The sequence below is a fragment of the Eubalaena glacialis genome, chromosome 10, assembly GCF_028564815.1.
Source record: "Eubalaena glacialis isolate mEubGla1 chromosome 10, mEubGla1.1.hap2.+ XY, whole genome shotgun sequence".
In the NCBI taxonomy this organism is placed as follows: Eukaryota; Metazoa; Chordata; class Mammalia; order Artiodactyla; family Balaenidae; genus Eubalaena; species Eubalaena glacialis.
The window spans coordinates 57,131,951-57,146,960 of NC_083725.1; positions in this window are offsets into that span (position 1 = coordinate 57,131,951).

Here is a 15,010-nt window from a genome sequence, read left to right on the forward strand (position 1 = left end):
AAAGTACTTCAATGTACATATACTTTTCTGCAAGCTCCAACTTGCTTTGCAAAACCCACACTGAATGAGCAGTCGCTTTTACCCAGGTCCCAAAGCATACACAATATTCAGTGGCTCATATTCAGGGCAACTTAGAAACCTATTGAAAAAGAAAACATTTACAATACAATTTAAAAAACTGACAACACCAAATGCTGGCAAGGATGTAAAACAACATACATTGCTTGTGGAGGTTAAAAAGGTACAACCACCTCTGAAAATTAGCAGTTTCTTAGGAATTTAAACATACACTTACCACATGACCCAGCAACTCCACTTTTAGATATTTACCCAAGAGAAAAGAAATTTATGTCCACACAAAACTTGTCCACAAATGTACATAGCATCTTTATTCATAATAGCCAAAAGCTAAGTACAACCCCAAATGTTCATCAACAGAAGAATGGATAAACCATTTATGCAATGTAATACAATGGAACACTAATCCACTGACACATACAGTAACATGTATGAATCTCAAAAACATGTTGAACGAAAGATGCCAGACACAAAAAAGTACATTCTATATCATTTCATTTTTTTGAAGTTCAAGACAGATCAAACTACTCTACAGTAATAGAAATCAGAGCAGTAGTTGGCTATGAATGGTAAGGATTCACTGCAGTGTGACACAAGGGAACTTTCTGGAATGATGGAAATGTTCCATATCTTGACTGCGGTGTTGGTTCCAGGTGTATATTTTTGTCAAAACTTACAGAATTGTACACTTAAAACATGTGCATTTCACTGAGTGCAAATCTTACCCCAATTTTTAGAAATGTAAATACAGACACTATTTTCACTGAAAAAAAAATACATACTCTTGTGTTGATATTACACAGCACCAGAATAAAAATCTGCAATAAATAATTTAATCCACATCTATTGAATATCTAATTTGTATCAAGCACTTTGCTATTTGCTAAGAGAAACACAGCAGTAGAAAATCCCTACACATGAGAAGTATACAATTCATTCACATTTAATAAATATTTATTGAAGATGGTTCTAAAACCAGGATTTGGTTCCAAAGACAAAGCATAAATTGAAAACTGAATGTGGGCAAAATTACTCTAGAAATACTTTTTTAGGAAAGTACCATGTTGGAGACCCATATAACACCTCTTGGTTCATAAACCCAATACAGCCAGTCTTTCTCTCCAGCATTGGATCAGATCACTTTCTTCAGGTGAGCATGTAATGAAGCAGTTGGCTGGTGATTAGGAAAGCAGTCTTGTTTGAAAAATTCAACCAAGTAGTAGAATTGAACTCAGCATGGTGAGATGCTTACACTGTGAAAGGTACTTGGGAACTGAGACAGATTGGAAATTACCAGATGTGGGACTTCACTGGTGGCACAGTGGTTAAGAATCTGCCTGCCAATGCAGGGGACACAGGTTCGAGCCCTGGTCTGGGAAGATCACACATGCCGCGGAGTAATGAAGCCTGTGCACCATAACTACTGAGCCTGCGCTCTAGAGCCCGCAAGCCACAACTACTGAGTCCACATGCCACAACTACTGAAGCCCGCATGCCTAGAGCCCATGCTCTGCAACAAAAGAAGCCACCACAATGAGAAGCCCATGCACCACAATGAAGAGTAGCCCCCACTCACCGCAACTAGAGAAAGCCCACATGCAGCATTGAAGATCCAACACAGCCAAAAATAAAAATAAATAAATAAATAAATTTATATTAAAAAAATAGAATGAACGTCCTTACACATTAAAAAAATGAAAGAAAGAAAGAAAGAAAATTACCAGATGTATATCTTCAACCCCTTGCTAACTCAAGGGTTTATGGTGACTTTGTACTATGTCAAGTTAGCTAAGATGGAACTGCATTTCTCAGAATCCCCTTCCCTGTATGACTCTAGGTTAGGGTTAGTTAAAAGAGAAATTTGTGTGAGATTTGGAAGGCAGAAGTAAAGCAGAAGACTTTTTTTGCTCTGAAAATCACTTTAGGGCCAGGCACTAATCATGGCGGCTCACCATGTTGGCATGGGCAAGCAGCCTGTCCTGCAGCTCTCCAGCTCCCGCCAGGTCTCTCCTTCAGCTTTTCTGAATCCTCAACTAGGTGCATGTTCAACAGTATGGCCAAAGGTACCACGTTATCCTACAGGTCATTCATATCACTGAAGTTGGATGCAATGAGAGACACATGCAGGTTCCACTTTGTCCTTGTGGTTCCAGCTTGTCCTCACCAGTTCCAATCTTTCCTTACTCTGTCCCATTTTATGACCACTTTCCTTCCTGACTGCTGCCCTGCCCTGCCCTTTAGGCCCAACACCAGACACAGTCTGCTTAACCAGCTCTTACATAATTGTAAGAGCTAATGCCCATGATAAATCCCATATTTTCTATCATTTATAGTGGTTCTGTTTCTTTGATTTAACCCTAACTGATAAAGGACTGGTGATTAAAACTGAAATATTTAAATCAAATTATTCTCTTTCAGCTTTACATAGACTTGAATTCACATAAATTCAGTGCCTATGCACTGCAACTCTATTGTAAAGCTATGTTTAACTCTCATGTTAGAGGTATAAAGACAATGTAATAGGAGTACAAGGGGAGGGAGGTTACTTCTGAGATGATTGGTCTGAATGCTTAGTAAAGAGGTTTGGGGTTTACTTGGAAGGTGCAGATGGTTCCTGAAGGCTCTGGAATAAGAGGATGACCTGATCACTCACACAGACTATTATATTCTTCAGTACTGTATTAAAATGGAGTTGGTATTTCATTACATGGCATAAAGAATCCATATGTCAGAAGGCAACTAAACAGTTGATCCTCAAACAGCATGAGTTTGAACTGCCCGGGTCCACTTGCATGCAGATTTTTTTCGCTAAACATATCCTGTAGTACTACAGATCCTGGGATGGTTGAATCCACAGATGCAGAACAGCAGATATGGGGGCGGGGGGGGGGTGGGGGCTGAGAGCCAACTCTAAAGTTATAGGGGGATTTTCCACTGCAGGGAGCATTGGCACTCCAAACCTCACCCTCTCCCCATTGTTCAAGGGTCAACTGCAATCAGAGAAATTTCTGAGAGAGATGAGGCGAAGCTACCAAACAACTAAAAGGATAAGTGCTAGTCTTGGGAAGACTGGCCCCAGAATGATTAATGTCATTGGGAGTGACTGCTATTTATAAACTTTTGACAGACAAAATGGCAAAGATGTAACACAACTGACCAAAGATAAATTAGATAATATGACAAATGAGAATACTTTAAGACTAAGCTATAGAATGATATCCCAAGGAAGAAATGTAGGAAAATTCATCAAGTCAGACTATTTAAAAAGAAAATATTTCAAGTAATAGATAGCACACTGTCACCATTCTACCTGGCCTATCTGCAGGATAAAAGTCATACAATAGGACTTTCCCATGTTTAATAGATGTGACCTCAATGAATAATAAATATGATAATGATACCCATGTATATAATATTATCTATTTATGAATACTAAGTTAATATTTATGCTATACTCATCTGACCTGTCATTCTTATAAACATTTTGCACCTTTTTTTTCCATTTCACATAAGCTAAGATAAAAAATTTTGCAATTGAAGACCTGAGTTTACACCTGATGTTAGCATAAATAATTGTATGACTGAAAAAAATGTTAATACTTCAGAGCTTCAGTTTTTCATTCATAAAATAGGAATAATGATGATAAATGCTAATATGTATGCTTAAAGAAACAATGGGAAAAGTTAAATGAGAAAAAAATTTTGGCTTCCAAAAATACTAAACTTACAGTTACTCACCCAATTTTACCATTATATTGTACCATTCTGCATACCAAAACAAAATGTAATTTCTATAGACAAAAGAATACTTCTTGACTGTTTTTTAAATGGAGACTACTGATCAATGAACACACTCTGAAAAGAACTGAAATGTAGTTGATTTTGGCATTGTGTGATAAATTGGTCAGCCAACTCACTTCACACAATACACAAAGATTAACTGAAAATGGATCATAGGCCTAAATCTAAAAGTAAAAACTATAAAACTTCTAGAATAAAATGTAAGAGAAAATCTTGCAATCTTGGGGTTTAGCAAATATTTCTTAGAACACAAAAAGCATTAATAATAAAAGTTTAAAATTTCATAAATGGGACTTTATTAAAATTAAAAACTTTTGCTCTTCAAAAGACACCATTATGAAATGAAAAGGAAAGACATATCAGGAAAAAAATATTCACAATGCAAATATCTGACAACTGGTATACAGAATATATATTTTTAAAATATTCCTAAAACTCAATAATAAGAAAACAGCTCAATTTTTTAAATGGGCAAAATGTTTGAACATATATTTTACAAAAGTAGATATACAAATGGCCAATAAGCAGGTGAAAAGATTCTCAACATAACTGGTTATTAGGGAAACACATATTAAAACCACAATGAGATACCACTGCAACATTAGAATGGCTACAATTAAAAAGGCTGATAACACAAGTGTTGATGAAGATATGGAGTAATTAGAACTTATATTCTGCAGGTAAGTATGTCATGTGGTTCAATGTACTTTGAAAAACTGGCCCTTTCTTACAAAGTTAAATATACATCTACCATATGACTTATCCACTCTGGTTCTAAGCATTCAACAGGAAAAAATAAAAACATATATTCACACAAACTGTTATACATAAATATTCACAGCAGCTTTATTCACAGTAGCCAAAACTGTGAAATGACCCATATGTCCATTAAATGGTAAATAAATAAACAACAGGTAGTATAGCCATACAATGTAACACTATTCAGTAATAGAAAGGAATGAACTACTGGTATAGGCAACAACATTGATGAACCTCAAAATCATTATATTGATTGATAGAAACCAGATACAAAGAGTACATACTGTGTGACTCCATTTGTATAAAATTCTAGAAAATGCAAACTAATTTAGAGGGATCAAGCAATTCAGTAACTGGCTGGGGCCAGGTTCAGAAGCAGAGATGAATTGCAAATGGGCATGAGAAATCTTTTGAGGGTAATGAAGATATTCAGTATCTTGAGTATGGTAATACTTTCACAGTAGTATACAGCTGTCAAAACTCATCAAAATGTACTCTCTAAATAGGTATAGTTTGTTGTACATAAAATATATCTCAATGAGGGTTTTTTAATAAGAAGTAGCCCAGAGTTCTGGGATAAGTAAGCTTATATAAATAATTCATAAGTAAACTCAAAATAAAGAACTCATTGGGGGATCTTAACAGCACACAGAAAACAAAACAGCATATGTCAGGATTAATGAACTTGAAGAAATTAACCACATTGAACCTCAAAAAGGAAAATGGGTAAAAAGAACCTCACATAGTATGAGAAATGTTAGACAAATAAGTTCTAGGAAGAGAGAATGAGAAAGATGCAGTTATTTAAGAAACAATGGGGACTTCCCTAGTGGCACAGTTGTTAAGAATCTGCCTGCCAATGCAGGGGACACAGGTTCGAGCCCTGGTCCAGGAAGATCCCACATGCTGCAGAGCAGCTAAGCCTGTGTGCCGTAACTACTGAGCCTGTGTTCTGGATCCCACGAGCCACAACTACTGAAGCCCGTGCGCCTAGAGCCTGTGCTCCACAACAAGAGAAGCCACTGCAATGAGAAGCCCGCGCACCGCACTGAAGAGTAGCCCCCGGTCGCTGCAACTAGAGAAAGCCCGCATGCAGGAATGAACACCCAACACAGCCAAATAAATAAATAAAAGAAAAAAAAAAAAAAAAAAAAAGAAACAATGGCTGAGAAATAACCAAACTGATGAAAGACATTAACCACAGCTCCAAGGTTAAGGATAAATACACGGAAACCACACCTGATGAAACTAAAGCTAAAAAGACAACCTTAAAAGCATCAGTCAAAAAAGACAATAGCAAGAAATACCACTGATTTCACAACAAAAACATCAAAGCACAAAACAATGGAGTGGTAGCTTTAAAGTGCTGAAAGAAAAAACTGCCAAACTAGAATACTATACCTAGGAAATATCCTTCAAAATCGAAAACAAAATTTCAAAAGTTTCTCAGACAAAATCTAAGAGAAAAAAATGAGGATGTACTTCTGATTAAAGGAAAATTATCCCATGAAAGTTCAGGAAGGAATGAACAGCCCTAGGGAGGATAAATTAATGGAAAAAAATAGAAGATTATTGACAAGGGAAACAATGAATAGCTATATCATCTGAGGTTTATAGCATGTAGAAATAAAATATATGATAAGAAAATCAAAATAAGGCATCAGGCAAGAAAGGAATCCCTGAGAGATGGGAAATAGATCAGGAAAATTCAACTATAGCCCCAGCTAACCTCCTGCAGGAAGTTTTAAAGCCACAGTGCAGAAAGGGGAGAGAGCCACAAAAAGAGAGAGATTCAGAGATCTTTAGAGGATCCCCTGAAGTATTCAGTTGAGTACTGATTAGCGAATGCATGTGAGAAAACTCCCCGAGGCCAGGAAAAGAACCAACCAAAAGGATCAGAGGGAACAGTGTCCACAGATCACACAGGCCCAGGAAAAGTACCTGTTCCCAACAGTCAGAGTAGAAAACTTCATCATTCATGGGGCACTGGGTAGAGTAGTAAGAGTCTTGCCTCAGTACTGGGGAAAATTAACCCTGGACTAAATGCTGCTCTGGTTCTGCCCAAAAAAGCTCAAAAGGAAGACCCCAAAGAGTCAACTTGTTTCAAAGTAACTTAACTGCCTCCCAGAACAAAACTCAGTATTTGTAGGAATACAAAAGTCTCAAGCACCAAACAAGGTAAAATTTACAATGTTTAACATCCAGTAAAAAATTATCAGGCATGCAAGGAAGCAGGAAAATATTGATATTATCCATAATGAGGCCAAAAATCACATAACTGAAACTGACCCAGAAGTGACAAAAATAGTAGAATTAGTAGACAAGGACATTAAAACAGTTATTTTTTAAAATATTTTATATGTTCAAAAAGATAGAACATGTTAAGTAGTGACATTGGTGATTAAAAAAACAAGACTCAATGTAAACTTCTAGAGATAAAAATTACAATGCCTGAGATGAAAAATATATTGGATGGGATTAGTGGCAGAAGAAAGATTGGTGAATTTGAAAACATAGCCAAAAAAAAAAAAAAAAATCCATAATGAAGTACAGAGAGAAAAAAGCTGGAAAAAAAAGTGAACAGAGTACCAGTGAGCTGTAGGACAACCTCAAGCAGAAAAACATAACTGGAGTCCATGAATGAGAAGAAAGGTAGGAACATAAAAAAATATTTTAAGAAATAATTAGCAAATTTTTTTCCAAATTTAACGAAGATGATATACCCACAGATCCAAGAAGCTCAGTGAACATCAAGCACAAGAAACAAAGAAATTTACACTGCGGTATATCATATTCAAATTACTTAAAACCAATGACAAAGAGAAAACTTAAAAGCCGCCAAAGAGAAAAGACTACTTACTCACAACAAATAATGATAAGTATGACAGTAAATTTCTTGTTGGAAACAATGTAAGTTAGAAGACAATGGAAGTTAAAGCAATGTCTTTAAAATGCTAAAACCAAAATCTGTCAACCTAAAATATTTTACCCATCAAAAATAACTTTCAAAAATTAAGTAACTATAAAGACTTTTTTCAGAGATACAAAAGTTAAAAGAATCCTCACTAGAAAACCTGCACCACAAGAAATATTAAAGAAAGTCCTTCAAATAGAAGGAAAATAATACCAGATGGAAACCTGAATTTGTACAAAGGAATGAAGAGCACAAGAAATGGTAACTACATGGGTAAACATTAAGACTTTTTTTCTTATTATTTAAATCTCTTTAAAAGTCAATCAGCTGGAGAGAATTCTGGGAAGATGGTGGAGTAGGAAGCACCAGAAATCTGTCTCCTCACTTAGACAATGCAGAATCTATCTCAGAATCTATCTCTATTTTGGAACTCTGGAGTCTATTAAATGCTTGCATCTACCAGGTGAAGGCTTGGACAGTAAAATGCAGTTAATTTTGGTCAATTTCAGCTCTTAGCACAGTAGCTGCTATCTACACCCCACCCCCATCCCATAGAAGGCACCTGTGTTCCTGCAGCAGTCAGGGTGGGCAAAAAGGAACCTGTCCTCCAAAAATCAGTGCTCTGTTCTCTGACCACTGATTGCTGCTTCTGATCACAAAGGTGCTGACAAAGAGGCAACCAATCATTGTTACACCTCCTCCCCCACCCCACTGTTACAAGCCCCTCTCCCTCCAGGTGAAGTGACTTCCATGAGATTTAAGGGCCAGCACCCTGTTCCCCTGCTTCATTTTTCTCTTTTTCCCCTTTTGGGAGCCATGCATTAAAGACTAGGACATTCAAAGGCAACTGCATGTATGGGGGAAATCAGCAAGTCACTACACATGCCCAGGGAAAAGCAAACACTCAGAAAAGACCTTAGAAGATCTTAAGTTTTCTCCTCAGGCTGATTCTTGGCACAGAAACAGCCTACAAGGAAAAAAAAAACAAAAATAATTCACAAAAACAAAAAACAGCAAACTCTGATAAAAGAGGAGAATCTGATTTCCAGAGTTACCACTTTATTAGATTCAGTATCCAATTTCCAACAACAACAACAACAACAAAATCACAAGGCATACAAAGACACAGAAAAGTATGGCCCATTGAAAGGGAAAAATAAATCAACAGAAACTGTCCCTGAAAAGACGTTATGGCAGATATACTAGACAAAGACTTTAAATTAACTGTCTTAAAGATGCCCAAAGAACTAAAGAAAGACATAGAGGAAGTCTAGAAAACAATGTATGAACAAAATAGAAATATCAATAAAGAGATAGAAAAGCTAAAAAGAAACCAAAAAAATTCTGGAGCTGAAAAGTAAAATAACTAAAATGAAAAATTCACTATGGTGATTCAAAGGTAGATTTAAACAGGCAGAAGAAAGAATGGGTGAAGTTGAAGATAGGACAATGGAAATTATTGAGTCTGAGTAACAGAAAGAAAAAAAGATTGAAGAAAAGTAAACAGAACCTAACAGACTTGTGGGACATCTTCAAGCAGATCATCATATGCATTTTGGAAGTCCCAGGAGGAGAAGAGAGAGAGAAAGGGGCAGAGAGAATATTTAAAGAAATAATGGCTGAGAACTTCCCAAATTTGACGAAAGACATGAATATAAGCATCCAAGAAACTCAACAAACTCCAAGTTGGATGAACTGGAAGAGACCCACGCTGAGACACAATGTAATCAAACTTTTGAAAAACAAAGACAAAGATAGAATCTTGAAAGCAACAAGAGAGAGGTGACACATCACATACAGGGGATTCTCAATAAAATTAAAAGAGTTTTCATCAGAAACTTTGGAGGCCAAAAGGCAGGGGGTCAATATATTCAAACTGCTAAAAGAAAGAAAAAACAAACAAAAAACAATCAACCAAGAATCCTTTAACTGGCAAAATGGTCCTTCAAAAGTGAGGGAGAGGGAATTCCCCAGCGGTCCAGTGGTTAGGACTCGCGCTTTCACTGTCAAGGGCCCGGGTTCAATCACTGGTTGTAGAACTGAGATCCCACAAGCCGTGCAGTGCAGAAAAAAAAAAAAAATGAGGGTGAAATCAAGATATTCCCAGATAAACAAAAGCTGAGGAAGTTTACTACCTTTAGACCTGCCCTGCAAGAAATGCTAAAATGAATCTAAAATGAAAGGACATTTGAAGTAACTCAAAGCCATATGAAGAAATAAAGATCTCAGTAAAGGTAAATACATGGGCAATAATACAACATAGTACTATTGTAACAACAGTTTGTGATTTCACTTTTAGTTTTCTACATAACTTAACAGACTGATACTTCTTTTAGAAAGGAAATTGTCTATAGCAAAAATTATAGCAATGTAGTGCAGGGTTTATAAAATATGTGAAAGTAAAATGTATGTCAACAATAGCACAAATGTTGGAAGGGGGAAATGGAATTATACACTTGTAAGGTTCTTATACTATACGTGAAGTGGCATGTTATCATTTGAAGATAGATTGTGATAGGTTAAATATGTATGCTATAAACCCTGTACTTAACCACTAAAATAATACAACAAAGGATTATAACAAGTAAGCCCCCCAAAATGGAATTTAAAAATCAGTTAATCCAAAAGAAGGCAGAAGAAGAGAACAAAGGAAACAAAAACCAGGTAAGACAAATAGAAAACAGCAGGATGGTAGATTTAAACCCAACCATATCAATAATCATGTTAAACATAATCTAAGTCATCTAAACACCCTTAATAAAAAGGCAGAGACTGTCAGGTTAGTTAAAAAACAAGACCCCACTATAGGTTGCTTACCAGAAACACATTTGGAATATAAACAAATAGGAACAAACTAAACGGGTGGCAAAAAGTATACCACACTAACACTAATCAACAGAAAACTGGAGTGGTTATATTAACATCAGACAAGTTAGATTCCAGAGCAAAGGGTGTTACCAGAGATAAACAGTGTCATTTCATAATGATAAAGGGGTCAATTTATGAACAAGACATAAAAATCCTAATTTTTATATCCTAATTATCCTATTACTTTTATGCTCTTAATAACAGAGCTTCAAAATACATGAAGCAAAAACTAAGTTGAGGATTACCAGTTTTTTATTTTCTTAATATAAAGACATATCTATAGCTTATTATTTTTATATAAACTTTTAATTCATCACTTAAGATATAATAATATTTATCTTGAAAAAGGAAATTACCCATGACTAAAATCTGATGCGTTGACCCAAAACAAATTACTTCCAGATTTTTAAAAAACTTTTCCACAAAAAAAATAGCAGACCCATATGGCTTTAATGGTGAATTCCTCCAAATATTTAAGGGCAAAATAATACCAAATTTACAAAAACTCTTCCAAAGAATAGAAAAAGAGGGAATACTTTTGATCTCACTTTTTTAAGACCAGTAAAACATTAATATCAAACCTAAAAAGGACATTACAAAAAAGAAAAATTACAGGCCAGTGTCTCCTTTGAATGTAGATGTAAAAATCCTAACCAAGTATTAATAAATAGGATTCCAGGGATATAAAAAATACATAATGCATCATAACCAAGAGGGGTTTATTCCAGGAATAAAAGGACAGTTTAACATTTTAAAATTCCATCAGTGTAATTCACAACAGTAACAGAATTTTAAAAATAGGGGGAAAGCACAATCATTTCAATAGATGAAGAAAGCACATTTGATAAAACTAAACATGCATTCACGATTTCAGGGGGAAAATATCCTCAAAAAGTAGAAATGAAAGGAAAAATCTTTTATTTTTCAAAGGTTATCTAGTAATAAAACACTACAGCTAAATCATTCTCAGTGGTGCAATAGTCAAAGCTTTCTCCCCAACAAGATAAGGATGTCCACTACCACGGCTTTTATTCACCATTGTGCTAGAGGCCCTAGACAGTGCTATAAGACTAGAAAGAAATAAAAGGTACACTACTGGAAACAAAAAGTACAATTTTCATTTACATATTATGTGATTGTAAAAAAAGAAAAACTGAAAATATATCAACTGTTAAAATCAATAGTGAATTTAGCAACAAGCTCTCTAGATATAAGGTTAACATATAAAAAAAACATATTTCTATATACTAGCAAGAAACTATCAGAAAATGAAATTTTTAAAAATACCACTTACAGTAGGATGAAAAAAATCAAATATCTAGAAACAAGTTTAAGAAAAGTTCCATAAAGCTAATATTGAAAACTACAAAATATTGCAAGTTTGTACTATAGAAAGAAATTAAAGATGACCTAAATAAATGGAGAGCTACATCATGATTATGAATCAAAAGGCTGAATATTGATGTCAGTTTCCCCCAATTTAATGTGTGGATTCAATGGAAATGCAATCAAAAGCCCAGCATGAATAGTTGGTGCATATTGACAGGCTGAATCTTAAATTTATATGGAAATACAAAGAACCTAAAATAGCCAAGATAATCTTAAAGATGAATAAAATTGGAGAACTTATACTATCAGAGTTTCAAAACTTATTATAAAGCTGCAGTAATTAAGACAGTAGGGTATTAGTGCAAGGATAGACAAATAGACCAATGTAACAAAACAGAGATCAGAAATACACCTATACCTATAGAGTCACTTGGTTTATGACAAAAGTATCACTGCAGTTCAGCAGGGAAATGATAGTCTTCTTCATTAAAAGGCGCTTCAGCAATTTCATATTCACATAGGAAAAGCAATAAACCCTACCTCACATCAAACCCCAAAATTAATTCAAGGTGGATCATAGATTTAAACATGAAAGCTAAAAAAATAAAGCTCTAGAAGAAAATGCAGGAGAGCAACTTGACAATTTTGGGGTAGGTAAAGATTTCTTAAACATGACAGAAAAAGCACAAACCTTTAAAGACAAAACTGATAAATTTGACTTCATTAAAATTGAGAACTTCTATCATCAGAACACATCAGCAGAAAGTTGAATAGGTAAATCACAAACTGAGAGAATATATCTGTAATACATATATCTGATATATCTGATAAAGGATTATATCCATAATATTTATATAAAGAACTCTACAGATCAATAAGAAAGCTTTTAAATTTGGCAAAATACTTGAACATGCACTTCTTAAAAAAGGAAGCTAAACATACATCTACCTTATGATGCAGCAGTTTCACTCCTAAGTATATCCTCCCCCAAATAACATATTGAGTGGAAATGTCTGTAAAAACTTGTATAAGAATGTTTATAGCAGCTTTACTCCTAATAGCCAAAAACTAGCAGCAACCTAAACATCCGTTAACGGGTTAATGGATGGATAAACAAATTGTGGTATCTTCATACAAAGGAATATGATAACAATAAAAAAAGAAGAAACTACTGACATGAACAACATAGATAAATCTTCAAAATATTATGGTGAGCAAAAAAGAAGAACGCAAGAATACCAACTATAGATTACATTTATATGAAGCTGAAGAACCAGCAAACTAATTTATGTGATTGAATTCAGAAATCCTACCTCTGGGAGATGGGGTATCAACCGGAAGGTAGCACCGAGAGTTTCCTTGGGGGCTGAAAATGTTCTGTATCTTGATCTGGGTGGTGATTACACAGGTATATACACCTGTAAAAACACATACATGCTTAATATTTATTTTACTATAGGCAAATTAAACTCTAATTTAAAAAAAAAAAGTATGGACCAGCAATGCACATATTATTTGGCACACTGCATGCACAGCCTTTGCACAGCATGTTCTTTGGTATCAGGGAATTTAAAAGTTAAATCTTCTTAATCCCATCTAGGGACACAATATAGCATAGTGGTTAAGAGTTTGGGATTGACCTAGTGGTGCAGTGGTTAAGAATCTGCCTGCCAGATGAATGGATAAAGAAGATGTGGCACATATATACAATGGAATATTACTTAGCCGTAAAAAGAAATGAAATTGAGTTATTTGTAGTGAGGTGGGTGGACCTAGAGTCTGTCATACAGAGTGAAGTAAGTCAGAAAGAGAAAAACAAATACCGTATGCTAACACATATATATGGAATCTAAAAAAAAAAAAAAAAAAAATGTTTGGAAGAACCTAAGTGCAGGACAGGAATAAAGTCGCAGATGTAGAGAATGGACTTGAGGACACGGTGGGGTCAGGGTGAGCTGGGACAAAGTGAGAGAGTGGCACAGACATATATATATACTACCAAATGTAAAATAGATAGCTTGGGAAGCAGCCGCATAGCCCAGGGAGATCAGCTCGGTGCTTTGTGACCACCTAGAGAGGTGGAATAGGGAGGGTGGGAGGGAGATGCAAGAGGGAGGGGATGTGGGGATATGTGTATACACATAGCTGATTCACTTTGTGATATAGCAGAAACTAACACACCATTGTAAAGCAATTATACTCCAGTAAAGATGTTAAAAAATAAAAAATAATAAAATAATAAAATTTAAAAAAAGAATCCACCTGCCAATGCAGGGGACACAGGTTCGATCCCTGGTCCAGGAAGATCCCACATGCCGCGGAGCAACTAAGCCCATGCGCCACAACTACTGAGCCTGCGATCTAGAGCCCGTGAGCCACAACTACTGAGCCCATGAGACACAACTACTGAGCCCACGCACCTCAACTACTGAAGCCCACGCGCTCCAGGACCTGCGTGCCGCAACTACTGAGCCCACGTACTGCAACTACTGAAACCCATGCTCCTAGATACCATGCTCTGCAACAAGCGAAGCCACTACAATAAGAAGCCTGTGCACCACAACAAAGAGTAGTCTCCGCTCGCTGCAACTAGAGAAAGCCCGCGCACAGCAACAAAGACCCAAAGCAGCCAAAAAATAAAGTAAATTAAAAGAAAAAAAAGAGTTTGGGAATGAGCGTCAATCTTTAAACAAAAATTTGTTAAGCTTCTTATTACGTGCTACATTTGAACAGAGATCTGAATGATATAAAGAAGTCAGCCATGGGAATATTTAGTGGAAAACTAAGCCTGGGGCCTTTAATTTTCTATTCTGGAAAACTTGGGCAAGTTACTTAATTTCTGTGAGTCTTAGTTTCATCATCAGTAAAATGGGGATCATAATCATTCTTAACTGTATTAGATTTAATGAGATAACAGGTAAAATGTTAACACAGTATCTGATGTATCATAAGAACACAATAAATAATAATTGCTTAAATCATGGAATAAGTTACAAATGGAATGAATGCATCAGTAACACAGCATGGGCTTTTTCTTAGTCTTCTATATATACAGTGTAGATGTTCCATAAACATTTGGGGTCTGGTGTAGTTTAATGTAATACCTGTTTTGCAATGAGTCTGTTCCAATCCAGCTCTAGCACAGAAAAAGAGAGGATGAGAAAATGGGGAAGCTGGAGAACAATAACTGGCTAAGGAAAGCAGTGGAAATTCTGGGGGGATAGAATCAGAATACTTATTTTAAACAGACAGCTAATTTTT